At 35.5% G+C, this 24,998-nt stretch overlaps 2 pseudogenes; one reads left to right on the top strand and one right to left on the bottom strand.

Annotated features, from left to right (window-relative positions):
- Positions 1-24,998, bottom strand: part of LOC129394052 (distal membrane-arm assembly complex protein 1-like) — a 50,062-nt pseudogene that overhangs the window by 24,311 nt on the left and 753 nt on the right.
- Positions 14,514-14,572, top strand: LOC112437299 (small nucleolar RNA SNORD115; annotated as a pseudogene).

The raw sequence follows: 24,998 nt of genomic DNA, 5'->3' as shown, positions 1-24,998 counted from the left end.
TAGTTTAACATGAAGAGGTCATTGAGCTTTGGGGTTTTCTGGCTGTCTGAAAGAGAAGAAAAATTGTTCAGAGGGAGAGATGGGGGAGAGAATAATAATAGGATAAAGTCTATTTGGTTTGAGTTATGATTTGTTGGTATCTAAAACAGAGAGAGAGTTTTTTTTTTCTTTTGCCCTGGCTAACAAATTTCATAAGAAAGCAGTTTTGAAATCTGAATTGCCTTTGGATGTTTCTCAGATTAATTAAAAATGTAGACTACTGGATGTTTGAAATTTTGATCTATTTTTATTTTAATGTACTCTTTAAAAATTTTGTTCATAGAAAAACTTCCCCCAAAGTGGCTGCTATAATTGTAACTCATCTCTGTTGAAATTATGCCATTTAAATAAGTATATGAATGTGGATTATCTTATAAACATATGGAAGAAGAAGTCCAGAGGGCGTTTGGAATTAGAATGAGACTGGAGGCATACCCTGAAAGTGTGGTAAAACGCTGAAAAAAATGTTGCTTATGACCCCTTGGGTCTCTCAACCTAATTTCTACATTGTCTAACTGTAGACCTGAAGGAATTTGCAGTTTCTTGGGGGTACATAAGATGTTAATAGGGGATTTCTCTTAGAACCAGACTAATGATCAAGACAAGATTGAGGAAAATTGTCATAGGTTTTGATAAGGACCTAGGGAAAAGTTTCTCCAAAGGACAGCAGGCTGAGAAGAAATCTTACAAACTTCTCCATCCCTGGGGCTGTCTTGAGGGATCCACTTACCTGGGTCTCTCTCACTCTCTTCCCTATGAACATTCCTTATATATACACATGAAGTGGCAAAGACAAAGGCGAAGAGTAGCATCACTAGTAATAAGGCAGTTTCACCAAAGATAAATTTTTTTCAAGTCTGATCAAAGTGTTCCTGAAAAGAGTTCCTTACCCTTAGGAGACAAAATAATCTCAGTATACTGGGAGTGCAATGAAAATATATTGGGGCTCAGTCCAATTTGATTTACTTAATACACTGTTGCACTAAGAGATAGTCCTGACCAGGAAGCTAAAAGGATATCTGAGGAGGACAATGAATTAAGGTTCTGAATTAAGGTTCTTGTGCCTAGGCTGCAAAGAGGTCTCAATCTTTATGGATCTTGGTGAGATCTCCAAGATTGTTCAATACTGAATTCCTAGAAATACAACCTGAAGAATATTTTGATAAGGCAAAGCTGAGTTTATTCTTAATGTGGTAAGAGAAAGCAATCCCCTAATAGATATTAATAACATTTTGGACAAGGAAGGACAAAGTTAGAATATTTATGAGACTTTAAAGACTCATTTAAGATGGGTCTTTAAATGCCAGGGCTTGATTAGGATTTGGCAAGGATTATGATAAAAGAGTTTACTGTTGGTGGACACAGCAAAGTAAAGATTTGGAGGTGAGGGATTCAAAAAGTCTTAGAATATAAGCTATTGTCTGATGTTTTCTACTGATGAGTTAATAAGTTTCTAAGGAAGTTCTTGTAATAAATAATAAACATTATTCACAACTTTTATTTTTCTGAGCAAGAATTTACTGGAATAGTAAAGTGAAAATAGTGCCAGTGAAAATAGTGGAAAATTTAAATTGGAGGCAATTAGCCATGAGAGTATACATGATTTTGTTTCTCACAGTGTCAGTTAACATTTCCCCTCTGTGCAAATCCTTCAATAGTTTACAATTTGTTTATAATAAATGTCCGTAGAATGGCCCACAAAACTGGACCTGGTCAAGCCACTTTCTGTCACCTCTTACCTCTTAGCTACTACTTGCTGTTCTGGAACCACTGGGCCAGCTTCTGCACCAGATTCTCTCTTGGCCCCAAGCATTTTTCCACCGTCTCTCTCTCTCTGCTTACTCCTCTGCCATCATCAGTTGTCAACTAGGCTAACCTGGTACACTTCTCTAAGTATCAATATCACTACAGTGTTGCTCTTTACCCCTTTTCACTATTTTCAACACTGATCATGTAATATAAAATATTATTTAATATTTTAAATGATTATCCATCTCCTTGCACTAGAATGTAAACATGCTGACTGTAGAGATTTTTGTCTTTGTCTTTTACTGCTCCAACACCAATTCTCTGACTTTGAAGGCAATAAAAACTGACTTTAAACCTGAAAAGAAAGAGCTAAATTGCCTTCCAGTTCTTTGAAGTAAAAGTTTATACTTCAAAAGAATTGCTCTGGAAAGGGAGAAACTGCAAGAGAAATTTCAACTTCTTGCTTCTCAAAGAGAAAGGCAAAATTATATAAAATTTTGAGGAAGGGTGGCATTTAGGTTAAATTTATAATAAACAGTATAGCTGGGTTAGATGAAAGCAAATGGAGTTGGTCAGATGGGGTTGATTTGATCAAAGCCAAGTAGAAATGATTGGAAGGATTAGAGAGCAGACCAGTACAAGCAGTGCTTGCTGATGTGGACATTTAAGTGAAAACTCATTTTGACCAATTTTGCAGCTTCCTGAGTATGGGGTTGAGGATATCCTGTTCTTTAGGGGATAATAAGATTTTCAGCTTCTTTTGTACATGTGATGATGCCTTTAGGCAAGGGTGATATTTTTCATTCTCATGACCAAAGCACAGACCATAAGTCTGAACACAGAACACTATACATGGTAATCTAGGTACTCTATTTGCCTTTGTAGGTGATTGCAATTTTTTCCTTATTTAAAATTTTAAGACCATAAAGAATACTTGAAAATTAACTTTTTACCAATCATTTAAAAAATACTGATTAAATGATAAAATCCCTTAAAAACACAGTTAATGCAAAAGCCACAAAAAGAAATATAAAATATAGCTTTACATCTGTTAAAGACACTGAACACATAATTAAAATATTCCCAAACAACAATGCTCCATGCTGAAATGTTCCACTAGTAAATTTTTACAAATATTTAAGGGAAAAATGTATAATTTTCATTTTCTCAGGATAGCTGACTTCTAGTAACTAAACATGACAAAGAACTATAAAAATTGAATTTACAGAACATGGCTACTAGGAATATAGATCCAAGTGGCCTGAACACAATAATAGTAAATCAAATTATGTGAATTTTTTTTTTTTGAGATGGAGTCTTGCTCTGTTGCCCATGTTGGAGTGCAGTGGCACGATCTCTGCTCACTACAACCTTACAACCTCCACATCCCAGGTTCAAGTGATCCTCCTGCCTCAGCCCCACTAGTAGCTGGGATTACAGGCACTTGCCACCATGCCAGTTTAATTTTTGTATTTTTAGTAGAGACAGGGTTTTGCCATGCTGGCCAGGCTGGTCTTGAACTCCCGACCTCAGGTGATCCACCTGCCTCGGCCTCCCAAAGTGCTGGGATTATAGGCGTGAGCCACCGCACCCAGCCAAAATATTTTTTTAAAAGGTCACTGCATTATAATCATTTGGGGTTTACTTGAGAAATGAAGATTTTTTTTTTAAACATTCAAAAAATCATTCAACACTTCTGGTTTCAGCTCTGATATGTGAGGAACTTGTAAGTTATAATTACTGTCCTTATAACAAGATAAAGCAGAACAAATTGAAAAAAAATCAGTTATTTCCTTTAACCCATCAGAGAACTGAGGCTTCAGGGAAAGTTGCCACCCCAAAGTCTGGGGACACCAATTGATACACAGCTGAAATTTGCTTAGCTGGAACAGAAGCCACTGGAGCCACAAATTGATAGGAACATTTAAATAGCAATTTAGATGAATAGCTGGGCTGAATGTGGGCTAGAGTGAAAGGAAGAAACTCCTGGGAACCCCCACATTTTTGTGGGTTCTACCTCCAGAACCTCAACAATTTCTCATGGTAAAGATTTAAGAAAGATCCCCTCCTCCTTTGGAAAGGGAGAGAAGAGTAATCATTGTGAAATACACCCAGAGCATTCTTCATAACAAAGACCTAACCTCCAGGGGAAAAATTTTATCTGAGCCATATCTCAGTAAGGGATAAGGGGAAGGGCATTCCTTTCATTTCAGCCTTCTCTAGCTTTCCTGTTTTACCAATCAGGAAATAAAAAACCCACAATTGTCAATAGAGATCAGCACTTCAAGGAAATAGATTGGAAGCAAAAGAAGGAGGGAAAAGAGTAGAGAGGTCAGGTGGAGTTGAGGGAGAGGTTCTGCCACTGAAGGAATATTTGTGATGGTTATAACACCAAGACACAGGCACACAGAGACTTATTCAAAAGATCATAGAACACTCTCCCCTATGTCTTACGACCCCACCAGCAGTGTTCTGTGTAATAGTAGATTACAGTTGAAATAGCTGTAAGACACCAATTCTCTCAGAGGAGTACTTAGGGAAGTCCAAAGTCAAGAGCAGAAACAAAAGACACTAGAGGAATTTGGCATTTCTGGTGCCTCTAGTAACAGCAAACATTAAACAAAGCCCAATTCCTCATCAGATTTCTGTAAATAGCATTCTAAAGCTCCATTTACCTCAGTACTTACTACCAGATATAGTTCAACAAAAAATTACAATGCACATCCTATGACAAGAAAAAACAGTCTGAAGAGAGAAAGCAATTAGCAGAACCAGACTCAGAACAAAGATGTTGGAATTATTAATAGAGATTTAAAATAACTGTGATTAATATGTTAAGGACTCTTAGACATGCAAAAATAGATTATATAAGCAGAGAGATGGAAACTCAAAAGAAGCAAGAGGAAATGCTAGAAATAAAAAACACTATAACATAAATGAAGAGTGCCTTCAACAGGCTCGTAAGTAGATTCAGCACAGCCGAGGAAAGATTCAGTGATCTTGAAGATAGGTCAATAGAAATTTTACAAACTGAAATGCAAATACAGAAAAAGAAAAGAATGAAGAAAATGGGACAGAACATCCAAGAACTGTGGAACAATTTTTAAAGGTGCAACATAGATGTAATTGGGATACTAAAAGAATGGAGTATAGAGCATGATATATGTTTGAAGTAAAAATGGCCAAGAATTTTTCAAAATTAATAACAGACACCAAACCACAGGCCCAGAAATCTCAGAGAACACAAAACAGTAAAAATGCAAAAAAAGCAAAAACAAAAACAATAAAACCTACAAATATCATATTCAACCTGCGGAAAGACAAACACAGAAAAAGAAATCTTTAAAGAAGGTAGAGAAAACATCCTCGTCTTCTCATCAGGAAAAGAAAATCCGAAAGTAGTAATGTGGTAGTCAATTATGGCATATGGATGTGTGAAAAGAATGGCAGCAATGCCACCAGAGATAGGAAAAAAAATGGAAATCCTCTGTTATAAGGCACCTGCACTAAGCGTGAAGTGGTATGGTGTAATTTGAAGATGGGTTTAGATTAGTTAAAAATGTATATTGTAGCCAGGGTGACATAGCAAAACCCTGTCTTAACTAACAATACAAAAATTAGCCAGGTGTGGTGGCACACATCTGTAGTTCCAGCTACTTGGGAGGCTGAGGTGGGAAAGTTGCTTGAGCCCAGGAGGCAGAGGTTGCAGTGAGCCGAGATTGCACCCCTATACTCCAGCCTGGGTGATACAGCAAGACCCTGTCTCAAAACAAACAAACAAACAAACAGAAATGTATATTGTAAGTTCTAGCTCAACCAGTTAAACAAATAAGAAAAGATAATTGATATGCTAAGAAAGGAGATAAAATGGAATCATGTAACATGATCAAGTAAAAGTAGAGAACACGGTAAAATAGAGGTCTTAAAGAAATAGTAATGCAATGACTAGAAAGCAGTTGCAAACATGGAATATATTGATCCAACTGTATAAATAATCACTTCAGATGTGAATTATCTACATTGAAAAACAGAAACTCTCAGAATGGACTAAGACAAGACCAAACTAAATGGCTACAAGAAGCCTACTTTAAAATTAAAGATTTGGATACTCTGAAAGTAAAGGGATGGAGAAAGATATAACATGCTTACAGTAATCAAAAGACAGCTGGAGTAGCTATATTGATTTTCAGACACAGCAGAATTCAGAACAAGGAAGATTACCAGGCATGAAAAGTGACAATACATAGTGAGAAAGGGCCAATTCTACAAGAATATCTAAATGTGTATGCACCTATTAACAGTGTCAAGATATACATGAGGTAAAAGTTGATAAAACTGAAAAAAGAAATAGATAAACCCTATTTATAGTCAGAGGTTCCAACATCCCTCTGGCATAGACATAAATAAGAATATTGATAACCTGAACAGCATTATCAGTTAAGTTGTTTGATGTTTATAGAGTACTCCAACAACAGAAGAATATACATGAATATACATTATTCTAAAGTTTACATGAAATATTCATGAAAACATCATATTATGTGCCATAAAACAAATTTAAAAGATTATAAATCATACTAAGTACTCAGGTCACAATGTAATAAAACTAGAAACCAATAAAGAAAGACATAGCTGGGAAATCTCCAAATATTTGGAAACTAAACAACAAACTTGTATATAATAGACACATCAAAGAACAAGTCATTAGAGAAATTAAAAATTATTTTGAACTAATTCCAGCTGGACAATACTGGTTACAATTTGTGGGATGCAGCTAAAGTAGTGCTTGCAAGGAAATTTTTAGCATTAAATACATTAAAAAGAAAAAGACCAATAATCAATCTGACCTTCCACCTTAGAAAAATACAGAACAGTTTAAGCAAACAGAAGAACCTTAAGCAAACAGAAGACAAGAAATAATAAAAGAATAAAAATCAATGAAGTTTAAAACAGAAAAACAGTATGGAAAACCAAGAAAACCAAAAGTTGATTTGTTTAAAAGATTGGTAACATTGCTAAACTTCTAGTCAGGCTAAGCAAAGAAAAGAAAAAAGACAAATGACCAATATCAGGAGTAAAGGAGGGGACATCAATATTGATCCCATGGACATGAAAAGGATAACAGAATACTAAGAACAACTCTATGCCTCCAGATTTGATAAATGAAATGGACCAATACCTTGAAATAAACTACCACAACCTCCAAAAGGAAAAATAGGTAACCTGAATAGCAATATATCTATTAATGAAATTGAATTAATAATTAACCTTCCCCCAAAATAGCACCATGCCCAGAGAGTTTTACTAGTGATTTTTACTAAACATTTAAGGAAGATGCAATACCAGTTCTCCACCATTACTTCCAGAAAATAGAAACAGAGGGAAGACTTCCCAACTCATTACATCACGGCATCATTACCCTAACATAATAACCAGATAAAAACATTAAAAGAAAGAAAAACTACAGACCAATATCTCTCATGAAGATTGATGTAAAACTCCTTGACAAAATATTATCAAATTGAATTCAACAATGTATAGAAAAATTTAGTACCATTATGTACATTATGGGATTTATTCCAGGTATGCAAGGCTCTTTGAACATTCAAAATTCAGCCAATGTAGTAGACCATATCAATAGCCTACAGAAGAAAAGTTTTATTATATCAATAGATGCAGTAAAAGCATTTCACAAAATTGAATATTTATGATTTTTTAAATCTCAGCAATCTAGGAATACAAGGAAATTTCCTCAACTTGATGAAAAAATTCTACAAAAAACCCCATAGCTAATATCATACTGAAATGTAAGAGACTGTATGTTAATTTCAGGAGCAAGGCGAAGATGTCCTCCAATTCTATGCAACATCATACTGGAAGTCTTAGCTAGTGCAACAAGACAAGAAAAGGGAATGAGGCATACAGATTGTGATGGAAGAAATAAAACTGTCTTTACTCAAGGATGACATGGAGAAAATCCCAAAGAATCCACAAAAGAAAAACTTGGAGCTAATAAGTGAGTATAACAAAGTTAAAGGATATAAGGTTGATATACAAAAACCAATTGCTTACCTATAAACCAGTAATAGTCTATTGAAATTAGAAAAAAACTATAATAGCACCATAACAAAAGCAAATAAAACCCTTACTTATAAACCTAAAGAAAAACAGGTTCAGGATCTATATGTCTATATGTAGAAAACTATAAAACTTTGATAAAAGAAATCAAAGAAGATCAAAATAAATGAACAGATATATCCTGTATCCATAGATAGAAGACTCAATATTATAAAAATGTCAGTTCTTCCTAACTTTATAGACTCAATTCAATTCTATTCAAAATCCCAGGAGGCTATTTTGTAGATGTTGACAAAGAATAACCAACATAACACTGAAGAAGCACAAAGACAGAGGAGAAATACTACCTGATTTTAAGACTTTTACTAGAAGCTGCAGTAATCAAGACTTTGTGGTACTGGCAAAAGAACAGATACATAAGTTAATAGTACAGAATAGAGAGCCCAGAAATAGACACACACAAATATAATTAACTGACCTGTGTCAGGGAACAAAGACAATCCAATGCATAAAAGAATAGTCTTTTCAATTAATGGTGCTGCAACAAGGAGATGTCTGTATGTGAAAAAGTGAACCTAGACATAGGTTTTAGATATTTCACAAAAATTAACTCAAAATAGATCATAGAACTAAATATGAAATGCAAAGTGTTAATAATTCTAAAAGAATACAAGAGAAAATGTATTTGATCTTGGGTTTTGTGATGGGGAACACCAAAGACACAGACCATGAAGGGAAAAAAATGGTAAGCTTTTAAAATATAAGTTCTGTTTGGAAAAAGGCACTTAATTAAAAGATAAGCCACAGATTGGGGGAAAATATTTTCAAAGTACATATCTAATAAAGGTATTCTAGTCAACTGTATAGAGAACTCTTAAAACTCAGCAATAAGAAAACAAATGACCAATTAAAAAATAGGCAAAAGATCTGAACAGACACCATACCAAAAAACAAAAAAAAATACAAATGATAAATACACTTATGTAAAGATGCTTAACATTTTCTGTCAGTGGAGATAAAAAATAATAAAATACCACTACACATGTACTCATATACATGTACACAGTACACATATACACTACACACAGTACACATGTATTCCCATGTAATAGAATGGCTAAAATCCATCCAAAGCCTGATCATGCCAACTTCTGTTGAAAAGGCAAGCAACATTCATTGGTGATGGAAATGCAAAATAGCACAGCCACTTTTGAAGACAGTTTGGCAGTTTCTTAGAAAGCTAAACATTGTCCTGCCATATATCTAGCCACTACGCTCCTTGGTATTTACCCAACTAATCTGAAAACTTACGTCCACATAAATGCCAGCACATGAATATTACAGCTTTATTCATAATGACCAAAACCTGAAATTAACTAAAATATCATTCAATAGGTGGATGGATAAACAAACTGTGATACATTTATACAATAGAATACTATCAAGCAATAAAAAGGATTAACCCATCAAGCCACACAAAAACATGGATAAATCATAGATGCATATTGCTGAGTAAAAGAAGCCAATCTGAAAAGAATACATACAATATTCTTCATTTTTGTAACATTCTGGGCAAGGCAAAACTATAGATATCAATGGTTGGCAGGGTTCAGGCGAAGGGGCAGGGATTTAATAGATAAATCACAGCAAATCTATTCTGTATGGTACTGTAATAGTGTATACATTATACTGTGCATTTGTCAAAACACAGTGAACTTTAAAGCACAAATGAACCTTAATGTACACAAATTTTAAAAAATCATTTAGGAGTTTGGGGGATCCAAGATGGAACACAGTGTCTGACAAAAGAATCCAGGTGTTTTACAAATGTATTAGACAAGCTTATGAATAATGTTGGGGAGAAAAGATAATGACTTAAGTAACTTTGAAAATGAGTGGAATCTGTTAAGACTAGAGGCAAAGTGACTGTACAGGAGCACTGCACACTATTTGATAAAGTTGTTTTCTGTAGGTGTATGAGTTAGCAATTCTAAATCATGATACATATGTATATTGGAATTGAACAATTAAGTAAATGGTTGGCAGATGGTGTACATTTTCTTATTGTTGGAATGAAAAGTTACAGACAAGAAGAAAAGAATGATTTGTGTTGTAATGGATTAGAGTTGGAAACGTCAGTGTAAACTTATGTTTAGTTTAATATGCAGACAGATGGTTACACATAGAAATATAGATGCATGTATTTACATAGTTATTGTACACACCCTGTGTCAACTGAGAATGCTTAGAAGCAATGACACTCTAGTAACAATGGGCACACCTAGAACCCAGCCCTTAGTTTCTAATACCATTCTCCAATAGAACAAATCAGGGATCCTTGTAGAAATGGCTGATTCTAAGACTGGTTAGGAAATGTACAAGATGAGCCTGGAGCATCATATAGTGCCAGAGAGTAAGGAAGTACTAAAACAAGAACCCCACATTGATGAAAGTATATCAAAGGGACTCAGGAACCAACCAAAAGAGCTTCCAGTGGTCAAATCTGGAAAAATTTTTAAAAATAAATAGCATAATATTAGATTACAACCCAAAGTATAAAATATCCATGAATCCATATTGATGTAAATAATCAAATGAATAAATAAACTGGGGAGAACATAGATTTTTTGTGCAGAATAATTTCATATAGTTTTTATAGATACTTTTGCCCTTAAGGAGGTTGAACTCCTTACTCGTCAAGTGTGGGAAGAAAGTCATTAGGCACATTGGTGACTTTCTTTCAAAGAGTACAGGGTGGAAATGGGGGATGGAAGGGAAGAATAACTGTGCAGGGGAGAAACCTGACAAGCACTATCTCTACATGGTAATCAAGGTTAACATCAGTAGTGATAAATCATGCTGATAGTATATACCTTTGATATGACGTGATAAAAATTGTATTTTACCTCTACAGTCTTCCTCCCAAAAACCCATAAGATCAGTATCATTATGAGAAAAATCATCAAACAAATCCCACTTGAGATATACTCTACAAAATACTTGACTAGTTTTGCTCAAAACTGTGAAGGTCCTCAAAAAGGAAAGCTTGAGAAAGTGTGACAGCCAAGAAGAGCCTAAATAGACAAGACAACTAAATGGAATATGGCATCCTATATGGGATCCTAGAAGAGTAATAGTACATTATGTAAAACTATGGAAATCTGAATAAAGTGGGCTTTAGTTAATAATAATCTATCAATATTGGTTCGTTGAGTGTGACAAATGTGCCATATTAATACAAGATGTTAACAGGAGGGGAAACTGGGTATAGGGTATTTGGGAACTCTGTTTCAGCTTCACTTTTTAAAAAATCTTCAAATGTTTACTTCAAAAATGAATTCAAAATCACTCAATGTAAATCACTATGGTAACATAAGAGAGAAGAAAAGTTATATGATCATCTCAAAAGAGAAAAAGCATTTGATAAAATATAAAAACTATTCTTTATAAATCTCTTTATTGGAACTACGAATTTATAGGAACTAAAAATTGAAAAAAATTTAATGAGATAAAGGGTATTTACAAAATAAATTAATTGTAAAATTATTGACAGTGGAGATAGAGAAAGCTTTTTTATGAGATTGGGAATAAAAGAGGATTTTTTTTCATCGTTTCTATTCATTACTATACTGGATGTCCTAACTAGGGGAGTACAGTCATAGAATAAGGATTGGAAATGGAAAGGTATAAGTTTCATTATTTACTGACAAGAAACAAGTCTGAACATGATCAATTAAAATTAGGAAGTTAATTGAGCAAGATTGCTGGGTTAAAAAGCAGATAACTAAAATGTATTTCTATGTAAAATGACAAATGAAAAATGAAGTTTTTAAAAGATAACATTTTTGGGAACATCAGAAACATCAATTCCATAGGAAAAAATTCACACAAAATATTATGAAACATTATGGAAAGGAAGCAAGTAATACCTTACAAATGGAGGGATATAATATATTCACAGTGGCAAATTCAATTACATATACTATACATGTTAATTCTCCCCCAAATTCACTTAAAGATCCCAGTGTAAGAGCATTCTAAATCTGAATGCCATTTATTAAATGTTCAATCTAATTTCAAGGATTATATATGACACAAAAAGTCAAGAAGAGCCAAGGTAGTCTTGATGAAGATGGACAATTTTGCATGAGTTACATGGCCAGAATTTAAGGCCTACTATTGCAAGGTTACAGTTACTGACAAAAGACAGAAAACTAGCCTAATGGAGCAAAATAGAGACTCCACTCCACAAGCAGATCAATAGATATATGATTACTTGCTTTATGATAAAAGTGCCACTCCTGCATGATGAGGACAGAATGGTTTGTTCAATAGTTAGTGCTGGATATCAATACATAAAAAAGTGAATTCCTTTTCAAACCATACAGATACATCATTTCTAGGTGTAATGTTGGTCTATTCATGAAAGGCAAAACAGTAAAGCTTCTTGAGCATAACATAACATAGGAGGGTGTCATCATAATTTGGCAGAAAGTGAAAAATACCAATAACACTAAGCATAAAGGAAAATATTGATGAATTAGTCTGCATCCAAATTAAAATTTTTATTTCTCAAAGTATATAATCAGTGAAGAAGCATCGTATAAAAGATACAACTTGTACATGTCAAAAAGTTAGAAAACACTTAAATGGGTACTTCACAAAAGAGGATATCTGAATGGCCAATAAGCCTATGAAAAGGTATTCAATGTCATTAGCCATGAGAAAAATAATTCAGACAACAATCAGATAAACATCTTCCAGTATATCTAGACAGTCCCCAATTTATAATGGTTTGATTTATGATTTTTCCACTTTATGATGTTGTGAAAGTGGTATGCATTCAGTAGAAACCATACCTTGGATTTTGAATTTTCATTTCCCGGGCTAGCCACTGGCAGTATGATACTCTAGTGAGGCTAGGCAGCAGCAGTGAGCCATAGCTCCTAGCAGTCATGCAGTTATGAAGGTAAACAACCAATACTTCATCGTGTACTGTGCTGCCACCATTTTGACCCACTGTAGGCTAACGTAAGTGTTCTGAGCACATTTAAGGTAGGCTAGGCAAAGCTATGATGTTCAGTACATTAGGTGTACTAAAAGCATTTTTTATTTACAGTGTTTTTAACTTATAGTAGGTTTATTAGGAGGTAACTCCTTCATAAATCAAGGATCATCTGTTTAAAATTTGAAAGTCTGTGTTTTTTAGAATTCTCTTAGTATTCACTGAAGTTGAATCGAGGCAACATACTCTCAGGTATATGGTTAACAAAAATTCATGCATGATTGACCCAAAATATGTATACATGAATGCTTATCATGGTGCCATATCTAATAGCAAAAATTGAAAACAAAGTGCCCAGGAGGAGTTGAAGGATAAGTAAACCTTAAAATATGCACATATTCTCTCAAGGAACGTGGATAGTATTGTGACTGATTCTTCTCCATGTGTGATCCACATAGATGATAAGATCATCATGAGAAGAACTTAATTTTATACTTGAGCTTTGCTTTGACTGAAAGATGAGAAATTTTGTGATTATTGGTATCATCTCTATGATGTCATATTACCTAGATTCACATATTCTTAACTCCATTAAAATAGAAATTATATTTGTGGGCGGGGAACTTATTTTCATCCATCTCTGTTTCCTTCCAATTGAGCAATTCCTTATTTTATGTTAACCTGATTTTAGTGGTTCATTGCCATAATTTTTAGAAATTATATCTCACTTTTTCCTGTGATTTTACTGTATTGAAGTAAATCTGGTTGGCAGGATATACAATATTACATGAATGAAATTTGCCTTTGGTAACTGAGAAAGTTCAAATAGACCTTGGTTCTAGCGAAGACTTGTTTCTAAGGAATTTAGATTCATTCTTTCAGACAGTATGAATATCATTATGGGGTCTTCTTCATGAGTTATGTATGTGATGGGATTCTTGTAAGATTTTCACCTTTTACCTGAGCTTGCCTTGACTGAAAGTTGAGAAAATTTTGTGATTCATTGGTATAATTTCTACAGTGCAATATTTATTTGGATCTAAGCATGCAAGTAAAAAAATTCATCCCTGTTATAGTATTTCAGGTTTGCAGTACGTTATGACATTTGTAGATCATTGATGGACTATGAATATTCAAGGGACCTGGCAATTGTACCCAGGGGATTGAGATCCAGATACTTGTTTGTTTGCCCATAGATATAAAATTAGGAGCTTCCTGATATCTAATTTACTTTTTTAGGAATAACACCCATGAGATACAGTTCTCATCTACTGCCCTACTCCTGTCCTTAGATAAATAACACCAGAAGAAGAAGACTCTCTGGCCTCTTACATCAGGGACACATGAAAAGCCACACTGAATATGTATGAACTCCAATATACTTTCACAGAAGGGTTTAAGGATGCCATCCCTGGTTATAATTTTTAGGACCAAATATATATATATATATATATATATATATATATATATATATACACACATACACACACATACACACACATATACACACACACATATATATATATACACATATATACACATATATATACACACACATATATATATACACACACACACACATTTAGGATAGATATATATTTAGGATATATAGGATAAATATATATATTTAGTGCCATGGTTTGGGTCATGAGGAGGTTTGATGACATAAAAATTATGCTCATAAGTATTATGCTGAGACCCATTCTTGGGAGGAGATGTGGGGGTGTCCTAGGCTGTGCAAAACATAGCTATGGAAACAGAAGTTATTAAGAGAAAAGAACAAGCAGTCAGTGAGAATTTAGATAAGAGACTGTAATAGAATAAAAGTATCAGATTAGTGAATGGTTGTCCTAGTAATTTGGAAGAAAAGGAATAAAAAATGGAGTCAGACTACTAAATGGCAAAAATAAGGACTTGAAGAACTTAATTTTATACCTGAGCTTTGCTTTGATTGAAAGTTGAGAAATCTTGTGATTTGTTGGTATCATCATCTCAAATCAACTTATTTTTCATCTCAACATGAAGAATATCAGCTCTAGCCTTTTGGAATTTCAGCAACTCAGGTGCTTGTTAGAACTTATCCAGGACTGCTTGCAGGACCCAAAATACTAATAATCCATATGCCTTTTTTTCCAGCTGAAATTAGCTGTCTTAAGAGTTGTTTTTCAGTGCTCTGAGGATATCCACAAATATATCCCAAGGCACTCTGAAGTGTGTTTTCAATCTTTGGCCCTGCACATTGGGGATGCCCACTGGATGTTGCATGGAGTGTTGCCTCCAGTTGACTTTGATAGACACAATAAACACCACGTGAGAGCCCCCTCATGAAGGAGGGCTGAGGACTTGGAGTCCAATTCTCCACCTCCCCTGACAGATAGGCTATTCAATGCCTTGGGAATCTGACATGAAGGACTGCTTATAGCAGTCCTTGAAAACTTTCTACAGAATGTGAACTGGGAGAAGCTAAATGCTGTACTCACAAGCTGGGTGACTTCTCCATTGATTTTTACCATAGCTCACTGAAACATTTTCTAAATTAACAGGTATAAATTCACAGACAGATCAGAATAGATCCTTGGTCCTTTCCATTTTTCTGGCACTTTTGTTGCCAGGAATTCAAATACAACTAAGAGAAAAAGTGGGTAGCTAGCAAGAACAGATAGTTTCTCAGATATTAGTGGCAGTAACCCAACTTTGAGAAAATATGGAGAAAGAGAAGAAAAAACCCTTAAGACTGCAGTGTTAGCTGCCCAGTTACAATTATTCACAAAGTGAGCAAATACTTATTTGGGCCACCAATAAATAAGAGGGCACAAGCTAACGGGAAATTAATACATCACTCATGTAAAAAGTCAACACATTAGAAAAAGGAATCTTGGATGAGATTGAGAAAGATGCAAGGGATAAAACCTGACAAGCTTTACAACCTCCTTGAGGAGGTCTTCCCTACTCTGTAAAATCAGACAGAAAATCATTGGCAAATGGAGCAAAGCATGGGCAAAACTGATATAATGAGGAAACAGAGCTGGGAAAGGATAAATGTATGTGTCTGTTTCTTTTTCCTATCTTTTAATCCTTTTTTACCCTTTCTTCTGGATACTGGAGCCACATATTCTGCAGTTTCTACAGGCCTTTTCTGTTTTATCCTAAACTAGGAAAATATCCAGATATAAGTATTTCTGGACTATCTGCTACCTCTTCTTTCTCCTCTGAGGTTTTCATGCAAATAGGCGAGGGCCTATTTGCATAAAATAGGAAGAATATGCCTTGTCTCCTAATATGCCCAATAATCTTTTAAGAAAGGGCCTGCTGTGTAAACCAAGGGCTATGATCTTCTGTACTCTGAAGAGAGTGCTTTTGGAGCTTCTGGGATGCAAGGTATCTGCATTGCTAAATATGTGCTTTCTGAAACAAAAGATGGCTGTGGGAGAGTAGGAGTCTCACTCAATGCTGGAGAAGCACTCCCAAGTTACAGAAAATAAACCCATATCTATGAGTCCTAGGAACAAATGATAAAGATTTAACAAAAGAGATCAATACCATTGTTGTAACTTACAACAGAGAAAAACCTTGGCCATGTATAGAACATTTTCTCTATTTTTACCTCAAATATGATGTAATTAGAAAAATTTTAAAAAACGTGGCATAGTTAAAAAAAATGGCACATTCACTTCATAATGCTTCCATATTGCCTGTGGGAAAGTTAGGAAAACTTGACAGGGAAGGTCAAACTGTTTATAGATTTATGCATGATCTTAGAGAAACAAGTTGTGATTCCTCTGACACTTGTAATTCCCAGTCTTGCCACTGTTTTAATATCTGTTCCTGAGTTATCTAAGTATTTTTCTGTCATGGATTTATGTTCAATGTTTTGTTCTCCATGTTTAGCTGGGGAGTCGAGGTTCCTGTTTGAGTTTACCTGTGGAGCGGGAGGCTTTCAATATTTGTGGCAATGGATCTTCCTGGAATTCAGAGAGTCACCTACTCCATTCTCTGGGCATTTATAAGAAAATATAAAGAATATTCCTCACATTAGGATTCCATACTAATTGTTATTGATAGCTGCTAATAACTTACATGCTAGTAAAGAAGACATTTTAGCTTTACTAAATTTCTTAGACTCCCAGGACGTAAAACCTCGCTAGCTAAGTTGCAATATTACCAACTGAAGTAAAATATTTGGGATCTGTGTTATTGGCAGATGGAAGGTGGTTGCATCTTGAAGTCAGCCTAATATACAAATGAAACAACATGCCAAAAAAAAACTTCACCGATTTTGAGGATTAATTGTAGATCTTTGCGTTTTATGAAAAGGCTAAGCCTCTCACTGAGATGTTACATGAAACATCACTAGAACTCTTTATTAAAGTCAAAATAAGGCTGAAGAAGTCTTTTATGCCCTTAAAAAAGCTGCTATTTCTTCACTTGTATTACTTTTTTAACCTTGTTAAAAAAGGAGTTCTACCTTTTCTGTCTTGAGATTAAGGGTTACTCCAAAATTAGGCCTTGATTATAGGCACATTGCTTACTTTCCCGGGTTCTTGTATTTTGTCTCTCTGGAAATGCGATGATATTTATAAGGTACAGTGGCAACCACTCCCCTGATTAAAAAGGCTCATTCAGTCCTTGACTCTGAGAAATTTAACTTACAGGTACTTCATGTTGTTACTGCTATTTTACAAGTTCATAAGACACAACACTTGTCAGTATGCTGTCAAACAAGCTAAGAACAAGTCTTATTGTCTGATCCTAATGCTATTCTAGGAAGGTGTAACCTTTTGACAGCTATTCTGTGGCCAGATCTTGACAGAATAAGTTGAACTTGACTGTCTCAGAGTCATTGAGGAAGACACTGGAGCATGGTCTGATTTTTCTAATATTCCTATTCCCAATGTTGACTGAATATTCATCAATATATTCTGTGTGAAAGACCCACAAAGGAATATAAAAGCATCTTCTACGGTAATCAACCCTCGTGAAGCTTAGAGGCTTCTGTTTTTCGAAACATAAAATCAGCCCAAGTGGCAGAATTGTAGTTATTATACCAGCTGTTAAATTAGCCACCAGTTATAAAGCAGATATCTATACTGGTAATAACTATATGTTTGTGGTCTGTTATGTGACTAGCCAACTTTGGAAGAATAGATGCTAACGTCAATAGGAACTAAAATATTACATGAGAAGCTAATTTCTGATTTAGTAGAGTCATTCAAACTTCTCTAACAGATTTATGTAATTTATTGTAGAGCTCACAGTGGAAAACAAGATTAACTCTTTAAAAAGAAATTAATTTGCAGACCTAGCTGTGAAGGGCTTCTGAGGTTTAGACTGGGGAAATCAAACCTCTATCACTTCTGTCCAAAACCTCCTATTCATAATTTCAGAAATAGCCAACTCTCTTAAGAATTAGAAAATTAGGAATGAAGGAGAACTAAGATGAACACCATAGGAAAATGAGAATTACATAATGAAATCTTTCCTTTATTCCGATTGTTATATGATTGAGTGGCTTTTTCATGCCACCAACAAGTTCGTTCAAGCAAAAGGAATATGCTGACAATTTGAAATCTTTGTAATAGCATCATATAATTCAGGAAATAATATGAAGATATGCTCTTTGTCAGAAAAATTCTTTCCTTACCTAAAATAAGTCAAGAAAGCCTACTAAGGCCCATGATACCTAGGATCTGCTGGCACAAGAACTTTATAGAACTTCCACCTTTAGAAGATAGTAAATATTTTTACCAGTGTTGTGTATTGGTGTCTGGATAGGCTAAAGCAGATGCTCAAACAGTGATCAAGCTCTTACTGAATCATATCATCTCAACCACTGGAATTCCTGAATATCTGGAATTCAGTAGGGGAATCATTCTGTATCTGTGGGAATTCGGGAGTTTTGTAATACTCCACAAATACCAATAATTTACCTACCTGTTATCCCCAGTCTTCTGAACAAGTGGAATGAGTGAACCACATACCCTAAAGAATTATTTAGCTGAATTATTTAGCTAAGTTATGTAAAACCTTACCATCCGTTTCATTTAAAATAAGATTAAATCCCTCTAGCAAGCCCAACATTACTCCCTTTGAGTTTGGAAGGTCTACAAATCTTGGGCTTAAGCCTAACCCTTTCTCTGATACAATGGAAAATCCTCATGACCATATATGATACTTAAAGAGTTTGTGGGTTTCCCTAGGCTCACCTTGCCAACATGTGGCCAGATGCTGAAAAAGCCCCCTGGGGAAGTGTGTCATTGATATTGAACAGGAGATTCAGTCTATATCAAAGTGTTCTGATGACAGACTGTGACCACACTGGACAGAACCCTATCAAGTGTGGTTGAGAATTCATAGTGCTATCAAGATGAAGGAGAAACCCAAGTGGATACACGCTTCACATGTGAGACCAACATCCACCATCGAGTGGGGTATAATTCCCATTTAGAACCTTAAGGATAAATTCTCTAGATAGTAACCTTGAATAATATGCAAGCTAAAGAGAAAAACTTATTTGATAGACAGCAGGAGAGATAGACTGTTTTGTTATTAATACGTTCTTCTTAATTATTTTGACCATTATAATTTTGATACTTAGTTTGTATTAATTTTGATACTTCATTTGTATCAATTGAACATAAAGCTTATTATTAGTCTTTCTTTTAAAAGTTAGTATCTCAACCTCAAGGAATTTTGTGGTAATTAAAAATTGTCCTGAATATGAGATCAGGACTTAAGAAACCCCTTTCTTTGTCATAATACTTCAAACTCACCAACTGGATGATTTAAATTCAGAAGACATGAAAAATTTCAAATCTTCCCACTGATTAGTCAATATTACAAAAATCTTAAATATCACCACCCTTTGTGTTATTGAAGATACCGATGAGAAGAAATTTTTAACTAATTAAGTTGAACGTAATTATATTCAAATTGAAAGTCCCTGAAGGGTATCACAAAACTCCAACAACTCTGTATCTTTTTTTTTTTGAGCAGAGTTTCACCTTATTGCCCAGGCTAGAGTGCAATGGCACGATCTTGGCTCACCACAACCTCTGCCTCCCAGGTTCAAGCGATTCTCCTGCCTCAGCCTCCTGAGTAGCTGGGATTATAGACATGCACCACCATGCCTGGCTAATTTTGTATTTTTTGTAGAGATGGGATTTCTCCATGTTGGTCAGGATGGTCTCAAACTTCCAACCTCAGGTGATCCACCCGCCTTTGACTCCCAAAGTGCTGGGATTACAGGTGTAAGCCACCACGCCCGGCCCAACTCTAGATCTTAAATAGCCATGGGGGTCCAATTTAATAAAGCTTAAATAGACACACAGATGAGAAAATATCCCAGCCCAAATGGTGAGGGTTAGTTTCTTCAAAACCCCCAAAACGTATCATCACCTAAAAATGAACTTACCCTGTTTAGAACCTGGCAGTCTCCAGTCCCCATACTTACAAACTCGAGGATAATTAAATGGTCTGTATCATTTAATATTACAATAGCTAATGTGAGTAAACTGAATTCTACTTGTACATGATAGGCTTTACCACTACGAAATGTTTTTACACAGGGACTAAAATGGCACTATGATCAAACTGAAAGAGATTTCTTTTTTTAATAGATGGGGTCTGGCTTTGTTGCCTACACTGGAGTGCAGTAGCACAATCATAGCTCTCTATCGCCTGTAACTCCTGGGCTCAAGGGCTTCCTCCGTCTCAGCTTCCTGAGTAGCTGGGACTACAGGGACATGCCACCATGCCTGCCTATTTTTTCTTGTAGAGTCAGGGTCTTGCTCAGGCTGGTTTCGAACTTCTGGCCTCAAGTGATCCTGCTGCCTCGGCCTTCCGAAGCACTGGGTTCGCAGACATAAGCCACCATACCTGGCCAGAGATTATTAAATACAGTATTAGGGGGAATAAAACTAGGACTACAATTGTAAACTCTTCTGATATAGAAACAATTACTGATAAACAGTGCATTGGACAATTTGCAGAAAGATGCAAACATGATAGAATCAAAATCTAAACAAGATATGACAAAGAAAAACAAAAATGGAATTGGGAAAGCATTTGGAATTGGACATCTGGTAATAAAATTCTATTGCAAAAAAATATATAGTAAAGAATTTTCAGAAGCCTTCACTTGCATTAGTGCACAACCACTGGTTATTCAACAACTACAATGTATACTTGCTGGTACTGAAGTACAAGATTATACCTACTCAGACAAACAATTAGGTATTGGACATACTACTGTCTATGTAGAGATTAAGTGATAGTGTAAAAAAGTTGATCATATTATAGATAAAAGAGCTGAAATCTGGCATTGCAGATTGAAATTTCTGAAAACTGAAATAATAAAACTAATTTCACTAAAGTATGTACATTTTCTTATTTACATAGTTTATAATGTGTTATATAATTCATGAATCTTCAAAAGAAATATATTGAGCTATTCAATAAAAATTTACATTACAGCTTTAGGCCACCAAGCCCCATCTATTGATTATGTACTTGGTGTAAATTGGTGGGGGGGAACAAAACAAGAGTGAAAACTGAGCCTCAAAATACAAAGCATGTAGCAAAACAGACTACTAAAATTATTCTCAATTTCTAAGCCCATTATATGATGCAGGAGAATTCTTATGTGTAGGTAATAAAGAATCTGTTCAAATATGCATCAGTGGTATGACAGTTTCAAATAGCCCACTGAACTAGGAAATATTCACCACCAAGGAGGTCAGGTATACTGATTTGGTCAACCTGGATATTGACATGGGATGTTCTTACGGATTGACAGCTCCACTTGATGCTATCCTATCACAAAATATTATTACCTGATGTTGATATAATTAACAAGTCAATACAAAAAGTAAAGTCCCTCTACAAGACAAGACTAACATCTCTGTAATATAAATGGGACTCTGAGTGTAATAGATTTAGGGTTTCTGCAAGAATTTTGAAAGTTAAGGATCCAACGCCTGTAATCCCAGCATTTTGGGAGGCCGAGACGGGTGGATCACGAGGTCAAGAGATTGAGACCATCCTGGCCAACATGGTGAAACCCCGTCTCTACTAAAAATACACACACACAAAAAAATAGCTGGACATGGTGGCACATACCTGTAATCCCCGCTACTCGGGAGGCTGAGGCAGGAGAATCGCTTGAACCAGGGAGGCAGAGGTTGCAGTGAGCCGAGATCGTGCCACTGCACTCTGGCCTGGCAACAGAGCGAGACTCTGTCTCAAAAAAAAAAGGAAAGAAAAAGAAAAAGTTAAGGATCCTACCAACAAAATTGGAATATGAGACTGAGGAAATTCCTATTCCAGCTAAACCCAGAATTGATTATGTTGATGAACACATGAATTTCATGTGTGTGAAAACATGTGAACTCCTCATTGTCAGTCTAATGAGAGTGAAAACAACACATCGAAGATGCGGGGAGATGACAATACAGAGTGGGCTCATAACTGCATTCTAGATACTGGGATTACTTTCCATTAAGGTATATAATTTTAGAATATCTCACAGATAGCCCATGCAAAATCCTGCTGAAAGGCAACCATAAATATAGAGAGAATATGTAAAAAAGTGACATGGTCTAGTATATGCCATACAAGGCAAGGGTATATAAAAACCTCAAGGTCCCAGTATGACAAATCATGCTTGTATTGCACACCCATTAAAAAGTCTTCTAAAAAAATTTTTTTAATGGTGAGCAGGCAGGTTTATTCAGAAAAAGCTCAGATTCATACTTGTAAAAGTCTGAGAAAAGCATTAAAATGCTATTACGATACAGTTGACCCAAACAACACAGGTTTGAGCTGTGCAGGTCCACTTATCTGTGGATTTTCTTCTACCTCTGCCACTGAGACAGAAAGACAAACTCCTCCTGCTCCTCAGACTACTCAGCATAAAGATGAGGATGAAGACCTTTAGGATGATTCACTTCGTCCTAATGAATGGTGAATGTATTACTTCCTTAATTACTTTTTTTTTCTCTAGCTTCTTGTAAGAATACAGTATATAATATATGCAACACAAAAAATATGTGTTAATCAACTGCTTTATGTTATCAGTAAGGCTTCCAGTCAATGGTAGACTAACTACTAATTAAGTTTTTGGGGAGTCAAGTTATATGCAGATTCTCCACTGAGCAAATGTTCAGCACTCTTAACTCCTGTGGTCAAGGGTCAACTGTATATATGTTTAAGAGTTATTGTTTACCCAGTAGATCAAGCCAAGACCAAGTTAGGTTTATGTGTTTTTGGCTTAACCTAAGAAAATGTTCAGACTAAAGCAGTCCATCAAGAGAACAGACTGCCTTTTAAACCAGGGAACAACTTGTCTTTGTAGGTATTTTAAGTATATGAATGACCATATGTGATCTGCTTTGGGTCATCTATGGTCCCTTCCAACTTAAAACTTCTCTATTCATGAACATTGCATAACTGAATTGTGGATTTCATATAAATAATATCTTGTTGCCTACTTTAGGTTTGAAATGTTTTCCTTCTCAGTTGCATAGATATGTATAGCACCATCCCCACTATGAACTCTCATGTAGAAAATACCAGATTCTAAAGTCATCTGTGAGGCTAAATAGACCTAGGCACTTCCACATAATGCTGCAAAAAGCAACAGCTTAAAGGTATTACTTGCTCAACATGTCATTCCAAACACATACACTATGATTAGCAGCTGAATTTAACAGTATCTTTCCACTTTGAAAAACACTTTATATACCTTTACAAAGAAGCCATAGTATCTCAGGGTAGAAAAACTCAACAGGTAGAAAACATGGCCTTCTCTTAGAAATGAGCTATGTAATTTTGAGTACTTATCTCAAAATCATTGCAGAAACATATCTAGTGCTTATGGAAAAAGAATCAAAAGATCTTTTTTTTAGCTAAAGATTTTGAGTTTTTCTTGTGACATTTAAGTCTTTTAATGTATGCTGAGTTTTATGATTATCTAACTGTTTTATAATGGTTATTCTTGCCTCCATGAAAGGGAAGACTAGAACAAAAACCTGACAAGAACAAGTTCTAGCTCCATCATCGACTTACTGAGTGACCCTAGGCAAATCATGTGGGCTCTTTCTTGTGTTTTAAGTTTTACCTCCAATGAAGTAACTGCCTCAGACTAGCTGTGAAGCTCTCATAAAGTGATGGATTTGAAATTGCCTTGCAAAGTATGAGCAGTTAATACATAGAAAGTTTCATGTACTTCCGTATATTGCATGATGCCCACCCAGGGTTAGGTTGATAACAGTTGTTGATCCAATAATGAAAGAAATAAAAAGAACTCTTTAAAATAACGAAGTAAAATAGCTAATTTTCCTGTTGTAGTTTTAAAAATTATATAAACTATATAACTAAACATATTTATGTTTATTATATATAATATGATATGCAATTACATAAGACATTATTATATAATGTTTTTATATAATGCTTAAGTAATTAAACAATTATATTTAAATATAAGTTATACTTTCCTTCCCCAGATAAGACAAAGAACCTGTTTACTTCTCTGAGGGATTTATTGGTTCCTGTGAAATCTGTGGAGGCCGCTAACACTCCATAGCCAGAGAATGACAACATATGATTTTCTTTTCAGTCTTGTAGTATCCACAGTAGTGATGTCTGTCCATGTACAAGTGTCTGTCCAGAACATCCATTAAATTCCATGCCTGCTCTGTGTGTCATGGGGGCAGGGACAGAAGACAGATTCACTGGTGGTACTTTCAAACAATGTGGTAGGCCTTCCCTTTGGGGTCTGCCATGACGATGATGCTGATGATGCCATGATGATGATGCCTCAGCGGCAATGCTGAGGCCCATGACCATCTTCATAATGGTCCATGGACCCGGGGGGTATCCCATCTTCATGGGCTTCCGTGCCACCCAGTACACATACCCGCCCGCCCCCATCAGCCGCAACCCAGAAAGCACGTGACAGCTCCAGCAGGTCTTCAACAGGTGGTGTTCTGCTGGTGAGGTCGGCGATCCGGGTGTAGCTGGGGGTGCAGGCTTGGCAGGCACGGCAGCGGTATCGGGAGGCATAGCGATCTTGAGGGACTCAAAAGGCTGGGACAACTGAGACCCCGTGTTCTGGAACTCGGCCTCT

This window comes from Pan paniscus, chromosome 16 (assembly GCF_029289425.2).
Source record: "Pan paniscus chromosome 16, NHGRI_mPanPan1-v2.0_pri, whole genome shotgun sequence".
Classification (NCBI taxonomy): domain Eukaryota; kingdom Metazoa; phylum Chordata; class Mammalia; order Primates; family Hominidae; genus Pan; species Pan paniscus.
Note: the sequence above shows the minus strand (reverse complement) of the source record. Positions and strands in the feature narration are given on the sequence as shown.